Source organism: Podarcis tiliguerta (genome assembly GCF_965153285.1).
Source record: "Podarcis tiliguerta genome assembly, chromosome: 10".
In the NCBI taxonomy this organism is placed as follows: Eukaryota; Metazoa; Chordata; class Lepidosauria; order Squamata; family Lacertidae; genus Podarcis; species Podarcis tiliguerta.
Genome location: NC_139543.1, coordinates 22,947,713 through 22,962,200, shown reverse-complemented (window position 1 = coordinate 22,962,200; position 14,488 = coordinate 22,947,713).

Here is a 14,488-nt window from a genome sequence, read left to right as displayed (position 1 = left end):
GGACTCTGATTATTAGTTTATTTATTTATTTATTTATTTTGCACACTGCTCAGATCTGTTTGAGATAGACAGTTGTGTTTTGTACATATCTCACATGCATTTTTATTATTTTCATGCAAACTTTTTAAAATAGTGTTCTGCAGTATAATTTTTTCATAGATTAAATAAAATCATTTGTGCGTTAGAGCTTAAAGAGTGTTCTTGTTTGGCCCTGATATTCAGAAATGCTGAATGTACACCTTTGTAGTCTATATTCTTTGCAGAATAAAAGGAAAGCTCTGATGAGTCAGTTCAAAGGCTTATCTAGTTCCAGCATTCTGTTCCCACCGTGGCCAGCCAGAAGCCTATTGAAACCCCACAAGCGGGACTTGAGGACACAAGATCCTGCTCAGGTTCCCCAGCAACAGCAGCTGATATTGAAAAGCATCCTGCCTCTTCGTCTGCCACTGGCAATGATATATAACCATCATTACTAGTATTCATGGAAATGCAAAAGTGCTAAATGTTCATTCTTGCATTTTGCCAAAAGGCCAGTCAGTGGTTGCATAAGCACACTTTGTCCTATGAAGATTCATCTGGTTTATGAACCATCTGATGGCAGCTGAAGCTGAACTCTACAGAAATAGGGACAAAAAAAAAATGGAGCATCTTAGCTGGAAAGGCCTGAAGCCATTCTGCTTTTTTCTCCCCAAGAGTTTTGCTTTGTGCCTTAGGAATTTCTCTGAGAATGTCACCTTGTTCCTATTTTGTGCATCCACTGGACCAAAGAACATGAACCCTTTTGAATGCCTCTCTCTCCTGTTCAGGAATAAAGTCAGTGAGCACAACACTACCTCATCCATCATTCTACCCACTCATGTAGGCATGTTCATGACTGTTTACAACTGCCTGCCTAAACCGACCAATCTTTGCATGAACGAATAGTTAAACCTCATGTACTTTGCTTAACATTTTCCTACGGCAGAAGTCTAAAGGCAAAACTGACCTTAAAATGATCAACCACATCCTGTCTTTTTCTTTCCCCTAAAGAAAATTTTGGAACAAATAGGGAGATGTGGAGAAAATGAATCTTTTTTTAAAAATTGGAATAAATTTCAGCGGGTGCCATTTCACAATTAATATCATCATTCATAGATGCAGCGGCTGATCAATTACAAGATACCTGTAAGTCCCTTTTTGTTTTTTCAGGATCATAAATAGTAATCTGGCATTAAATATTTGTGATCTGGGCCAGTAACCTTTTTTCAGTCTCACAGCATCTTTTTTAATTAAAGTATATCTTTGTCCCATGTCTATAAGCTTCTCTCTGACATTTCATATACAAGGCACCTCGCCACAAAAGGTCAAGCAGTACAGTTATAAATGGAAAAGAGATTACAAGTATTCTCAAGCCACAGTGATCCGAAAGTGAGTTAAAACTGGAGCATTTCTTCATAGTCTTGGCCAGGCTACTAAGAGGCAATCCCTTCAGAAGAGTTTTATTATGAGAACAGCAAAGTAAAAAAGAAAAGAAAGAAAAATATTTGTTAAAATGGAATTATGAACTATGTTGATGTGCATGTTGAAGTAACTGTTTGAGAAGCATCATGTTGAGTTTAAGATGTTCCCTTTAAGCATTTACTTGGACACAAATTGCATTGAAAAATCAATGGGACTCATAAATGCATTTATGATCACAATGTCTCTTCTCACACAGCAGGGTTATACAGTTTGTTGTTCAGCTGGAAGAATGGTTGGACAACAAAGAAACCCTCAAAGACTAATATAACTTCACATGCCATTGCATTGCATTGGCACAGAAAAACACACATGGAAAGTTGCATTGGCACAGTGACTTGGAATGGTGCAACTGCCCATTGTAAGATCTTGCATCACAGGTGTTGGTTTAGAAGGCATGGTGGTGGAAGGATGAAGGAATAGGGAAACTGTGCACAATCTTCTGAAGATCAACAGGTGTCAGGATGCTATCAGTGGCTCCAGGCTGGTCGCCCAGGAAAGTATAAAGACAAGAAAAAGTTTCTTACAGTCCTTTTGTATTTCAGTCTTTACAGAGATAGGCTATAGAACCCAACCTATTGTCCCGAGTGGCGTTGTCCTGAGTGAATCTCCATCCCCCTTCTCTCCCCCTTCTTGTCATCTTCATCATCTCCTCTATGGCTGCCACTAAGTACCCTCTGTCTTCTAGCTCTTTGCTCTCCTACTTTTAAGGCTCGCTGGGTTCTGGGAGATGGAGGGTCTGGAATGCTTTCTAATGACAACGTGTCAGTCAGCTGCCCATTATTCCCCAACTTTCCCCCTCATCTGCCTCTGAGCTGCAACCTCCCTCAAACCCCTGTTGTGAATCTGTACTGTCTTCCTCTTCCTCCTCCCTGGAAGGGATGCGGAGGCGGACTCCACCATTCCTCCTCTGCCCAGTCCCTGACAACAAGATTGTTGCCACCCCTTTGCACTGATACATTACAACCACATCACATGAGCATTATTAAAATATTGCCCAGACATCTCTATAGCATATAGGTGTGTTTACAAATGACAATGCTGTGCCACACACTAATGTCAACACGGCACAATTGCACACTGCTAAATCTTTTCACCCACCCACATTTTTTAGGTAACAAAGAGAAGAGCACAGAAAGAAAATGTAAAGCCCACTTAGTAAATGCACATTCATCACAGGCTAAAGAATGTCAGCTAGCTAGAGAAAGCAGAAAAGGTTTAAGCCAGTAGTGGACATCCTTTGCAAGCTCACTGACTTTGATAGAGGAATAGGGGAGAAAGTTGATTCACTTTGCATTTAAAGGCAAATCTACCTGATTTGCACTTTCAAAAACAATATGCGAACTGAAACACAGCCAGGCTTTGAAACTGATTCACCTCCAAATTTTGCAATGCCAAGTAATTTGTACAAAAAGGCATATACTAGGGTAAAGTGTGCAGGAAAATGCATTTTATTATGGGAAATTGCTTTGCAAAAATGTGAACATTAGGCAAAATTATGTTCAAAAATTCACAGTAAAAGGCTGGTGAATTTTCACGAGGACTTGTTTTTACAACTGAGAGAAATTGAAACTGAAATTGACAGACTTCTACTTTCATATATGCAGCCACATATTATGATTTCCACTCCTAGGGTAGTTTTAGGGTGAAAAAACCTAAACAGAAGCTTGCTCTAACAAAAGAAGAATACTGGGATGAAAATATGCATCAGTAAAAGTATAAAAGGAAAATGGCAAGTGTAAATGGAAACTGGTGCAAGTTTTGATAAAGAAAAATGAAATTCTAAAGACGTGTTGGTAGATGTCTAGTATCACTGATTAGCGCCTTTATTTTCATCAGACCATTAAGCAGAAACTGAAGACAGCTTTTACCCTAATATTCTCCAATTGGCATGCTATGACCTCAAGTTGTTGAATCTCTATCACACTACAATAACCTTTATGGGTGTACATGGGTACAACTAAATAAGTTACTTGTAATATCTTAAGTAGCCTAGTAAAGACTAAACTGCTGTAGCAGATCTTTCACAGTCTGTTTTGCAGTTCCCAAGGGTCTAAGCCATGATCTGAAATGTCCTTCCTGCTAATTTCAGTGAGGGTTTTTATATAGCCTAGTAATATATCTGTGCTATTACTTTGGGCTGTGCAGTTTACAAATGAAGCAAGCTGGTCACTTTTCTACTGCTCTGATGGTCTCATAGTGTTTGTGTATTTAAATGGATCATTAATTGAAACACAAGGAAATGCTGCCTTAGTAAATAGATATAAATCTCAGTATGGATAGTAACCCTACATATTGTGTACTGTAGTTGACTCTTGCTCCACTAAATATCTAGCAAATCATGTCCACTCAGAAGCCAGTTGAATTCAGTGGGACTTACTCCCAGGTAAGTAAGGTTACCCCTTCATGGATCACTGCCTTGCCGTGGCGAAGGGGCTTGAAGAACTCAGAGAAGCTATGAACTATGCCAAGCAGGGCACCCAAGATGAACAGGTCATAGTGGAGAGTTTGGACCAAACGTGATCCACCTGGAGCAGGAACCGGCAAGCCACTCCAGTATCCCTGCCAAGAAAACTCCATGGACAAAGACAACAGGCATAGAAAAGATATGACGCTGGAAGATGAGCCCCTCAGGTCGGAAGGCGTCCAACATGCTACTGGGGAAGAGCGGAGGACAAGTACAAGTAGATCCAGAGCTGATGAAGCGGCTGGGCCAAAGCCGAAAGGACGCTCAGTTGCGGATATGCATGGAAGCGAAAGGAAAGTCCAATGCTGTAAAGAAAGATATTGCATAGGAACCTGGAATGTAAGAACCATGAACCTGGGTAAGTTGGATGTGGTCAAAAATGAGATGGCAAGAATAAACATTGACATCCTGGGCATCAGTGAACTAAAATGGACGGGAATGGGCGAATTCAGTTCGGATGACTATCATATCTACTACTGTGGGCAAGAAACCCGTAAAAGAAATGGAGTGGCCCTCATAGTCAACAAAAGAGTGGCGAAAGCTGTACTGGGATGCAATCTCAAAAATGATAGAATGATCTCGATACGAATCCAAGGCAGACCTTTTAACATCACAGTAATCCAAGTTTATGCACCAACTACTGGTGCTGAAGAAACTGAAATTGACCAATTCTATGAAGACTTACAACACCTTATAGAAGTGACACCAAAGAAGGATGTTCTTCTCATTATAGGGGATTGGAATGCTAAAGTAGGGAATCAAGAGATAAAAGGAACAACTGGCAAATTTGGTCTCGGAATTCAAAACGAAGCAGGGCAAAGGCTAATAGAGTTCTGTCAAGAGAACAAGCTGGTCATCACAAACACTCTTTTCCAACAACACAAGAGACGACTCTACACATGGACATCACCAGATGGGCAGCATCGAAATCAGATTGATTATATTCTCTGCAGCCAAAGATGGAGAAGCTCTATACAGTCAGCAAAAACAAGACCTGGAGCTGACTGTGGCTCAGATCATCAGCTTCTTATAGCAAAATTCAAGCTTAAACTGAAGAAAGTAGGAAAAACCACTGGGCCGGTAAGATACAATCTAAACCAAATCCCTTATGAATACACAGTGGAAGTGAGGAACAGGTTTAAGGATTTAGATTTGCTGGACAGAGTGCCTGAAGAACTATGGATGGAGGCTCAAAACATTATACAGGAGGCAGCAACGAAAACCATCCCAATGAAAAGGAAATGCAAGAAAGCAAAGTGGCTATCCAATGAGGCCTTACAAATAGCGGAGGAGAGAAGGCAAGCAAAATGCGAGGGAGATAGAGAAAGATACAGGAAATTGAATGCAGAATTCCAAAAAATAGCAAGGAGAGACAAGAAGGCCTTCTTAAATGAGCAATGCAAAGAAATAGAGGAAAACAACAGAATGGGAAGAACCAGAGATCTGTTCAAGAAAATTGGAGATATGAAAGGAACATTTCGTTCAAAGATTACCATAATAAAGGACAAAAGTGGTAAGGACCTAACAGAAGCAGAAGACATCAAGAAGAGGTGGCAAGAATACACAGAGGAACTATACCAGAAAGATATGGATGTCTCGTACACCCCAGGTAGTGTGGTTGCTGACCTTGAGCCAGACATCCTGGAGAGTGAAGTCAAATGGGCCTTAGAAAGCATTGCAAATAACAAGGCCAGTGGAAGTGATGGTATTCCAGCTGAACTATTTAAAATTTTAAAAGATGATGCTGTTAAGGTGCTACACTCAATATGCCAGCAAGTTTGGAAAACTCAGCAGTGGCCAGAAGACTGGAGAAGGTCAGTCTACATCCCAATCCCAAAGAAGGGCAGTGCTAAAGAATGCTCCAACTACCGCACAATTGCACTCATTTCACACGCCAGCAAGGTTATGCTTAAAATTCTTCAAGGAAGGCTCAAGCAGTATGTGGACCGAGAACTCCCAGAAGTGCAAGCTGGATTTAGAAGAGGCAGGGGAACCAGAGACCAAATTGCAAACATGCGCTGGATTATGGAGAAAGCTAGAGAGTTCCAGAAAGACATCTACTTCTGCTTCATTGACTATGCAAAAGCCTTTGACTGTGTCGATCACAGCAAACTATGGCAAGTTCTTAAAGAAATGGGAGTGCCTGATCACCTCATCTGTCTCCTGAGAAATCTCTATGTGGGACAAGAAGCTACAGTTAGAACTGGATATGGAACAACTGATTGGTTCAAAATTGGGAAAGGAGTACGACAAGGCTGTATTTTGTCTCCCTGCTTATTTAACTTATATGCAGAATTCATCATGCGAAAGGCTGGGCTGGATGAATCCCTAGCCGGAATTAAGATTGCTGGAAGAAATATCAACAACCTCAGATATGCAGATGACACAACCTTGATGGCAGAAAGTGAGGAGGCATTAAAAAACCTTTTATTGAGGATGAAAGAGGAGAGCACAAAATATGGTCTGAAGCTCAACATCAAAAAAACGAAGATCATGGCCACTGGTCCCATCACCTCCTGGCAAATAGAAGGGGAGGAAATGGAGGCAGTGAGAGATTTTACTTTCTTGGGCTCCATGATCACTGCAGATGGTGACAGCAGCCACGAAATTAAGAGACGCCTGCTTCTTGGGAGGAAAGCAATGGCAAACCTAGATAGCATTTTAAAAAGTAGAGACATCACCTTGCCAACAAAGGTCCGTATAGTAAAAGCTATGGTTTTCCCAGTAGTGATGTATGGAAGTGAGAGCTGGACCATAAAGAAGGCTGATCGCCGAAGAATTGACGCTTTTGAATTATGGTGCTGGAGGAGACTCTTGAGAGTCCCATGGACTGCAAGAAGATCAAACGCATCCATTCTTAAGGAAATCAGCCCGGAGTGCTCACTGGAAGGACAGATCGTGAAGCTGAGGCTCCAATACTTTGGCCACCTCATGAGAAGAGAAGACCCACTGGAAAAGACCCTGATGTTGGGAAAGATGGAGGGCACAAGGAGAAGAGGACGACAGAGGACGAGATGGTTAGACAGTGTTCTCGAAGCTACAAACATGAATCTGACCAAACTGCGGGTGGCAGTGGAAGACAGAAGTGCCTGGCGTGCTCTGGTCCATGGGGTCACGAAGAGTCGGACACGACTGAACGACTAAACAACAACAACAACAAAGTAAGGTTAAGATTAAAGCTCTAAATCTTAAAAGCCCATTTCTGCTTGAGTTCACTGGGCCATCTAAGGTAACAATTCACCCCGTATCTCAAGAAATGACCTTGAAATGTTCAAGGATTTTGTTTGATCTTCATTTTTAAGCAAATCAAGCTGGTTTACCGTTTGTGGCCTGTTATATAGTTCAGAATACAGTTATGTTTTCATTTTTAAATTCATCTGAATTTAATCATACCATTCTTTGATTTTAAAAAGTACCAACCAGAGCTACTATTACGAGAATCCCCTGGGAGAGGGATTAATGGTTAAGCCACTCTGAAGACAGACGTTCTCTGAGAGGAATAGGTGCCTCCTAACAGCACCCTTAAAAAACTACTGTTCCCAGAATACTTTGGCGGAAGCATAACTGTTTAAAGTGGTATTGTAGTGCTTTAAATGTAGCATTTGAATGGTTCCTGTTTTTTAGTAACACCTAGTGTAGAATTAGTCCATTAGAAAATAGTTTCCTATGTTTAAACTGGATTTTTTAAAAAGCTTTTCATGGGGGGCACAGACCTGATATCTGACCTCATATTAGTATGCACCAATGGTCTACCAGGTTTTATTAGATGTCTGTTTAAACATTCAAAAATCATCCACCTAAACAGAAGCCATTTGTTCATCTTTCAACATCAAAGCGAAAATTCTGGTACTTGCAAATCACTCATTAGTTCATTAAAGAGTATCAACCTGACCAGCCAACATTCCTAAGTCTTTTCCTCAAGAGGTAGTGCATTGGTTTCAGGCTTATCTGAAGCCTTGATAGATACAGTCTCTTCATCCTTAATGTGATATAACTGGAATTACACCCCCCCAAAAAAGTTTGCTATTTACATTTGAATTAATGCCTTCCATTTGAAGTTAACGAGCAAGCAAACCTGAAGTTCTATCAAACATTGCATTGATATCAAACCACATTGTAGGCAATCAAAATGACGTTTAACAACCCATTTACCCAGTTGCATCAATAGTTACGCAACCACGTCCCGTTTCAAATGGATTCCTTCACAGCATCTGTCCACAAGGGCAAACAAAAACCTTTCTGTACGTTCTTTAATTAACTTTGCCTACCTCAGACCCTATTAACATATAAATGAACAATTCATCCTATTATTCCATTAATATAATATGCTGGATAGTATTCATTGGTATAATGAATGAATGAACTTTTGTTCTTTCCACCACAAAATTTAGTAAAAGCAGAGAAGTTTAGAGCCAGCTATTTCGCCATATCCATCTGCCGGTTTACTCTTACATATAGATCCCCGTAGATACCTTTCACTGGTTTTTCCCCTTACTGTATCACCTATTTGCATCAAATTATTTTATATGCATAGAGGGAGGTCATTCATGAAGTATTGGCATGTTTATATTTTATATGAATATGGAGAAGTCATTCACGAAGTATGTTGGGTATAAAAGAAGGGGGTGCTACAAAAGTTGTTGTTGTTTAGTCGTTCAGTCGTGTCCGACTCTTCGTGACCTCATGGACCAGAGCACGCCAGGCACTCCTGTCTTCCACAGCCACCCGCAGTTTGGTCAGATTCATGTTTGTAGCTTCGAAAACACTGTCTAACCATCTCGTCCTCTGTCGTCCTCTTTTCCTTGTGCCCTCTATCTTTCCCAACATCAGGGTCTTTCCCAGGGAATCTTCTCTTCTCATGGGGTGGCCAAAGTATTGGAGCCTCAGCTTCACGATCTGTCCTTCCAGTGAGCACTCCGGGCTGATTTCCTTAAGAATGGATGCGTTTGATCTTCTTGCAGTCCATGGGACTCTCAAGAGTCTCCTCCAGCACCATAATTCAAAAGCGTCAATTCTTCGGCGATCAGCCTTCTTTATGGTCCAGCTCTCACTTCCATACATCACTACTGGGAAAACCATAGCTTTTACTATACGGACCTACAAAAGTTATAAGCACATAAAAAGAGCCTCTGGATCAGGCCAAAGTTCCCATCTATTCCAGCATCCCATTCTCACAGTGGCCAAGCAGATGCCTCTGGGAAGCCTGTCAGAGCACTCTCCTCACTTTCGATTCCCAACAACTGATAGTCAGAGACATATTACCTCTGGGAGGTAGAATATAGATAGCATGACTTGATAGCCTTATTTCCCATGGGTCTTTCAGATCCACTTTCAAAGCCATCGAAATTAGCAGCCATCACCACCTATTGTTGGGGTGATTTTGTCTGTCCTACCACAAATCTTCATTCAAATGTGCCTAACTGTGACATAGAGGGAGCTGCGTTAGAAAAAAGAGAAGAAGAAGAGTTTGGATTTGAGATCCCGCTTTATCACTACCCGAAGGAGTCTCAAAGCGGCTAACATTCTCCTTTCCCTTCCTCCCCCACAACAAACACTCTGTGAGGTGAGTGGGGCTGAGAGACTTCAGAGGAGTGTGACTGGCCCAAGGTCACCCAGCAGCTGCATGTGGAGGAGTGGAGACGCGAACCCGGTTCACCAGATTACGAAACTACCGCTCTTAACCACTACACCACACTGGCTCCCAGGTTTACAGTGCAACATACTTTAGAAATGGTTCTTTAAATACCCTGCAACATTCCTCTGATTAAAATAGGGACGTCCCATCCAATAATAATAATATTTATACCTCACCCATCTGATTGGGTTGTTCCAGCCACTCTGGGTGGCTTCCAAAATATATACAAACAATAAAACATTAAACTTTGTTTTTTTTAAAAAAAAACCTCAACAGGGCTGCCTTCAAATGTCTTCCAAAGGTTATATAGTTACTTATTTACTTGGCTCGGGGATTGTATAACTCCATACCATCCAACATTTCTCCGATGAAAATGGGGACATCCTAAGGAAAAGCGGGACATTCCAGGATCAAATCAGAAACCGGGATGGCTTCTGTAAATGCAGGACTGTCCCTGGAAAATAGGGGCACTTGGAGGCTCTGTTTTTATCCTGTTAGCACTCCCTGTTCGCTGTGATTAAATACATTCAAAAACATGTATTTAAATATTAATTTCCATGAATATTTGTAGATAAATAGATGATAGACATAGATGATAGATAGATAGATGATAGATAGATAGATAGATAGATAGATAGATAGATAGATAGATATAGATAGATGATAGATGATAGATGATAGATGATAGATGATAGATAGATATAGATAGATATAGATAGATAGATGATAGATAGATAGATGATAGATAGATAGATAGATAGATAGATAGATAGATGTGGAATTGACTTATGCACGACCAGCTATGGAAGTCAGAAATCTATCCTGATGCACTCATCCTGATTCCTTCTCCCGCTCCTCCTCTTCTGCATTTCCAGTCCAATTCTCCAGACGAGTGGAGTCCAATCTCAGGATCATGTCACTTTATCATTTTAAAGTGACTTTCTTTACATCCATTCCAACTGAGGCTGCAACGGAGACTAAGGACAGCTTTAATCATGAATTAGATGAGCCAGGAGGGTGGGCTTTCTCCCCAAGCATTTAACAATTGCCATTTATTGATTGCTGCCCCCCTTCACTTCTCCACATGAATGATACTCTCTTTCTCCCACAAATCTTCTCTTCCTTCCTGTCCAATACATTCCCATGCACATTTACTCAGAAGTAAATCCTTCTGTGTTCAATTAAGTTTATTTCCACATAGGTATGCATAGGGCTGCTCTTTAACACCTAATCTCTCACCCCCACCCCATTTTATTTTCAAGTGGAAATTTTCATCATATTGCCATATTTCCTAAATGACATACTTTGTAAATTTTATTTTTCCCCTCGCCTTCTGTCTTCCCTGCCTCTTTCGCTTATATTGTAATTCTTTAGGCAACTGTGTGTCTCCTTTTTAATTTCTGTGAACTGCTTAATTTATTTTAAGCACTTTACAAACAGTAATACAATTATTATTATGTAATGCATCAAGGCATAATTCAATTATTTGCTACAGGGACATAAACAGTTAGTGCTTTGAATTAGGCCTGCTTTTTATATTCATGTTTTGGCATGAAAAACCTTCACAATTTATTTTCTCTCGCTGTTTTTTCCCCACAGGGAGCATTTATTCTGAAAGGAGCCCAGGTGTTACGAAGAGGACTGGGATCTACTGAGCCCTGGATTTGACAGTTTTGTATCAGACAGTATGACCCATTTGCAGAAAAACCTATCACTACGGAAAAATGTAGAAATCACCTTGTGATGACCCTATCACAGGGGTAAGGAACCTCTGGCCTGCAGGCCATTCTTGGCCTGTGAATACTTCCAATTTGGCCCATAAGGCCATTTCCCCACAAAACCAAACCCTGTGGGGAGTTGGCATGTGCAACCAACCTGACAAGGATTAAACTCCCTGCTCATCAACTAATGAACAGGGGGTTAAATCCTGCTCAGATTGGCAGGATTCAGCACAAACTCTTTCCTGGTCAGGAACCCACTGCTCAAATGAATCACCCCGTCAGTTTCATCAACATTGTGCTCTCCGTGACATGCTTTGACATCCTGACTTTGGGACTTCAAAGCACCTTACATCATTGTGAAGTCAGGTGGTTGACAGATGAGTGGCCCCACCCCCTGTCAAATCTGGTCTGTGAGGCCAATCCTGATAATCCTGGCTTACCATGTCAAAAAAAAAGAAAACACCAACTGCAGTGCCAGATTTAGGGCAGTGTGGGTAGTTTCCCCAAGGAGGGCGCCAAGCCGAGGGGGCACAGTATAACAACAACAACAATTATAATAGCCTATAATTATACAGATACGTACTCAAAGTTGGAGTGGGTGGGATTTTGTCCTCACTCAAGGCGATGTATCATCAAAGTCCGCCCCTGCCAATTGGGCTTAGGAAGGAATGATGCTGTCATTCATCCTAGGTAGCTTGCCCTCACTTCTTCTGAGGGCTGTTTTTCAGTCTTCTCTTCATATAATCATGCAGTTGGAAGGGACTTTGGTGGTCATATGCAGTTCTAACTATTATCCAGAATTCTTTTAAACACAATGAGGAATGAAGGAGATGCAAAGATATTATAATTTATTGGAAAATGTGTGCCCAGCAATCATACAAAGCACCTCAACAATAAAAAAACCCAGCAGAACAGTAAAAAATACAACAATGGGGAGGCTAGATTTAGACCAAATTTCAAAAAGATTGGGGAAATAAAAAATAGTTTTCTCCTTGTCCAAGAGAGTCAAGAGAGTCAGCAGCTTGGGGCATAAAAGTGGGCCTACCATTGGATTCTTCCAGAAGCATGGGGGAACCACAACCAAAAGTGCCACCTCCCTGCCATTCTTATTCTAAATGGATCTTCCAAACTGATTTGCCTCCCACCCAGCCCCTCACTTAGTGAAGCTAAGATGACAGAAAAAATGAAGAGACAAGAGGCAATGCTCAGGAGCATAGTTACTGATAAATAATTACAACAAGGACGTTATAATTATTTAATTAAAATCTCTGCATGGGGAGAGATTATGAGTCATTTGTGCTCGTAGTCTCATTTAGATGGTACTAGTCATTAAGCAATTTTGCAGCAGTCAGCAACTCAGGGTCCATGCAGCTCTTGCCTTGTTTTTTTCAAACCCCTTCGATCAGCAGAATTGTTGCCCTCACGGTATAACGCTGCCGGGGAACAAAGTGTGGCACTCGGTAATAAAATAATTACAAGGCAGTTTGGGGTTTTTAAAACCAAATTTGTACTTTTAATTAAAAACCGTCATACAAATAGCAGCAAATGATTATACATCTGGGCTTCTATGCGATGATCTTAAAGGTTGTAGCTTTCTTTTTCTTTTTCGCTTACTGGTGAAAAATATTAATGCTTCCATTGGGATGCAATGGGGAAACTCGTAAAATCAACATGTGGGTCACAATCAACAAAGAGGTGTGCAAAATGCATAGAGTTCCGGTTTGAGGTTAGGGAGGGTCTTTGGCCAGGATGCTGTTGGTTGGACCATTCTTTGCAAGCCTGGGGTAGCCCAGATTGGCTCTCCAGTTGCATTTGCACTGTGCCGACCTCGATACCACCTCACAGCTCTTGCTCCCAGTTAACCACAGCAATTCCAGTGCCGAGAGGTCAGGTAAGTCCTCCACACACTCCATCCCACTTTCCACTACTACTCAGAGGGCAGGCCAGCAGGCAATTGGAAGTTTCTGAACTCTTTTCAAAGGCAGCCCTACTTAGAGCATGTTACAGTAACCCAAATGAGATTTAACCAAGGCGTGCATCACTGTGGCGAAATTAGACACCTTAAGGAATGGGAGCTCTTGCTTTAAATGTGCAGATGCACTCCTGGCTGTCGAACTAGTAGAGTGCACTGTTAGTTTAATTGGACAGGGCAACTTGAAATGTCATAAGGTAACCAAGTTAGAGTAGCAGAAGAAACCCTCTTCCCCAATGTAAGTGGGTGAAAGGATATAAACAGAGCATTGGTAGGTGCCATGTCTTTTGTCCTGGTTAACACACCTTCAGTGCCCTTCTAATATCCAAAAAATATAATTCCTTTTCCAGAGGATGGGAATGATTTGGGTAGAAAGTCTGAAGTACACGTTCCTGTTTAGTATGAAAAGGAGACAAGACTTTTGGTATGATGGAAGGGTCTGTTCTTAGCGCCACCCTATCTTCATGGAAGGTGCATAAATGTTTGGCCGTGGACAACACAGCAAATTCAGATGCTCAACAAACTGAAGTTATAGCAACCAGGAACAAAATGATATCTTCAGAGAGGTGTCCTCCAGGAGTTCAAATGGAGGTTTCTGCAATGCTGACAGAACTTCGTGCTGGTCCCATGAGCATGCCAAAACTGTGCAAGCCTGTGTCTCCAGGGGGAGTATTACCCCAACCAGCACTGGCTGAATCCCTATTCCTATTCTGCCTTCCAATTGCCTTGTCTGGATTAAGTTTCAATTTGCTCACCCTCATCCAATTCATTACTGACGAAACACACCAGTTTAGAACAGAGGCAGCTTCCTTGGATTTAGGTGGAAAGGAGAAATAGAGCTGGGTGTCATCAGTACACTGGTGACACCAACCCCTGAAACCCCAGATGACCTCTCCCAGCGGTTTCATGTAAGTGTTAAATAACAGGACAGGACAGAAGCCTGAGGGACCCCAAACAGGCCAAGAGTCAAGGTGGCAAACAGGAGTCCCACATTATCACCTTCTGGATCCACTCCTCCAGGAAGCAACACATCCACTGTAAAACAGTGCCTCCAAGCCCTATCTCAGCAAGGAAGATCAGAAGGAGACCATGGTCAATAGTATCAAAAGTTGCTGAGGGATCCAGCTGAACCAACAGTTACCCAGTTTCCAGCGTAAGCCATCCAGCAAGCCAACCAAAGCCATCTCTGCCCCATA